The sequence below is a fragment of the Brassica oleracea genome, chromosome C3 (genome assembly GCF_000695525.1).
Source record: "Brassica oleracea var. oleracea cultivar TO1000 chromosome C3, BOL, whole genome shotgun sequence".
Classification (NCBI taxonomy): Eukaryota; Viridiplantae; Streptophyta; class Magnoliopsida; order Brassicales; family Brassicaceae; genus Brassica; species Brassica oleracea.
The window spans coordinates 14,373,885-14,376,938 of NC_027750.1; the positions used below are offsets into that span (position 1 = coordinate 14,373,885).

At 40.2% G+C, this 3,054-nt stretch overlaps 1 long non-coding RNA gene across 1 annotated transcript in view; it reads right to left on the reverse strand.

Moving 5' to 3' along the window:
- Positions 1-2,673: 2,673 nt before the first annotated feature.
- The window catches only part of LOC106332473, a 5,012-nt gene continuing 4,631 nt past the window's right edge, over positions 2,674-3,054 (reverse strand). The window contains exon 2 of the long non-coding RNA XR_001268099.1: positions 2,674-2,924. This is a non-coding gene — a long non-coding RNA (uncharacterized LOC106332473). The remainder of the gene's footprint in view (positions 2,925-3,054) is intronic.

The following is a 3,054-nucleotide window of genomic DNA, read 5'->3' on the forward strand; positions in this document are numbered from 1 at the left end:
ATTGTAGGAGATGGATTACATCCCTCCACAAGGCCCATCAAATAATAGGCCGCAGCCCGACAATTTCGACTGAGTTTAGCCGGCTTAGCGGCTAAAGACGTCGGCTCGACTCTAGAGTACTTAAAGCCAGTCGGCTAAGATGATCAGTTGTACTCGGCTTGGACGAAATAACACCAAGGCCCGCATACTCGGCCTTTGGTGACAGGGCCCAAAGGATAAGTGCGATTAGGGCATCACGAACAGAGGCACTATAAGAGGATGATCAGTCGTACTCGGCTTAGACGAAATAACACCAAGGCCCGCATACTCGGCCTTTGGTGACAGGGCCCAAATGAAAGTGCGATTAGGGCATCACGAACAGAGGCACTATAAGAGGGGAGGAGGAGGCAACGAGCGAGAGGACTTTTGGACAACCTACACACTAAGCGGCTAGATCTAGGATTTCTAAACGATCATTCTGATCTTGTTGCTTAGACCTCAAATCTTGTCTCCTTATTTCCCATCAATCTTGTAACCCTTTGTCGGATTCTAATAAAAACGTCTTTAGTCACCCATCTTGAAGTTCATCATTCCGATCAACTGAATCTCGTACAAACAGCGACAGAAACGTCAGATAAATGGAGTGTGTTAGTGGAAGCGAACCCTCCTCAAGAGCCAGTGAGGCTGCTTCTATCTTGGTGAGTTACGTCATCTTTGTGTCAAACACGACAAACGTAGCACTGTCTTCACCATCTTCACCAGCTAGCTCAACATGTTACCTTGTGCTAAGTTGGATCTGTTAGTCAAAGGTGGATATTGTTATAGCTGACTTATCAGAATCTGATAACACATGTTTGGTGTCACACATTTGTTGAACCAGGGCAAAGTCTGTGATTTGTCCAACTGCTGCAAATGGTGCAAGAAAGATAGACCATCCATTTTTCTGCAGCACACTGACGATCCGAGCTCTGCACAGGAAGCCAGCTCACTGGATCTTCACAAAGGCCATTGAGAAGACATCAAATAAGGCGATTAAATGATACAATATATGTTAAAATTTAAAAATCATAATATAGTCAAAGTTACCTGGTCGGTTTACTTGGAGAGGTATGGCTCCAGTTGTCACAAGTTCTTTCTTTTGAATCTCTACCATTGTCTGTATACATGGAAAAAGCTTTGTTGCCGCACCTCTCAAGCTGTAAACAGTAGAAATCTATATATATGATGTTAAATTCCCTACAAATGGTTACCAAAGCATCTGTTTAATAAGATTTAGCAAGGAAGCATTTGATATAAACTATTACTTGATTTTTTTGGCAGTTTTTTAAAAGTGAGACTGGAGTAGTACCTGGTTGTGAAAGCCTTGATGGTAGCAATGCTCGGCTAAAAGTAAGATTCGGTGGCCGGTGTAAGGAGCAGCAATTACAGAGGACGAAGACACTTTCAAGGAGTGATCTAAGGTTTGACGGAAGAGAATCTCAAATACCGTGTATGAGAGGACGGATCACGGAATTCTACAAAATCAAACAGATAATATATTTCAATCAAGAATCAAACAATCGATTAAAGACATTTCTATAAGATAAGTGTGATAGATCGAAGCAGAAGAGGCGGCCAACTACAGTTAAAGCTTGAGTGATGGACGCCGGTTTGAGCAAATGGTGAAGCAGAAAGAGACATTTTCGAGAAAAATGTTGTAAGGTTAAACTGGTAAAGGAATCGATCCGTTTTTTCGAGATGCAGATTTGCTCCGTTAGAGATGAAGTTTATATAAGAAGGTTTTACGTAGGTGATACGAATCGGGACCATTAATGATGAATTGATTAAAGATGAGGAGATGTAGAGTTTGCCGGAAATAAACAGGTTACGAAAAGACAAAGGATCAAGTTGTGTTATCCAGATCTGTATGAAACTATGAAGAATACCCTACGTTTACTTCGACGATGAAGCTTCACCATGTGGGCTAATTCAAACTGTTAAACTGCATTACAACAAAGGAGCTTTTATTTATTTTGAGTAATAAAGGCCCATTTCATTTAAACGAAAATCATTATAATACATGTCGCAGCCCATTTCTCTAAACTCGTAAGTACATAGGTTTTTGCCGGTATGACGTGGCAAAAAAGAACATTTCTATTGGTTGATTTTTTAATCCTATGTGGACACCTTTTCTATTGACTATATCCAACTTTTATCTAACAAGTTCGAATCTTCATTGAGACGTCTCCACCAAATATATGCTTCTTGGGTTGCTACGAAGCTTATCGAATTGGCCCACTCAATCTATATATATGTGTAGATGTTTTTTGTTTTTTTTTAAAAAAATTTCATTTAAATAAAAGCATCATCATTACACTGAACTAAACAGGATTTGAACAAAATCGGTAAAACCAAAAGACTAGGTAGCTTTGACTCATTGGACTACAAAGTCAAGTTGTTGGGGGCAACTCCGAGTCCTTCCATCATCACCACCGCATCCAGGTTATTTCGGGAGGAGCTGATCGCTCCCACTCTCCTCCATGTCCAAGTCATTATAGTCTCTTAAGCTTACAAGAGGAAGGGGGTTCAAAAACTGTGACACCCCGATTTACATAATAAAATGTTACGATAAATAAATAGCTCTGATACCAAATTGTGGCACCCACCACTTTCGAAATATAATAATTTGATAAAAGCGGAAATAAAATAATAATACAACTCAAATAATAATAATAATTTCCACCATAATATAAAAGTCAATACGATAGCATAACGCCAAAAGGCCCGATAACGATAACATCCGAAATATAAAATACGACATAAACCGAAAGTCTGAAATAGGAATAACATAAACGATAAAAGTCCAAAGGCCTAAAGACCCGATAAAGATAAAAGCGGTAAAAGCGATAGAAGCCCAAAAGCCCAATAGCACCGGTCCGATAATCACTCCTGCTCGTCGGTCTCACCTGAAAGGGGGAAAGAAGGAGGGGTGAGCAACAGGGGAGTTGCCCAGCGAGGTATGGGATGCTAAACCGCAAACCACAGACTGAGTTCATAGCACTACTAAAATGTAGGCCTAGCTCTAGCATGAAACAA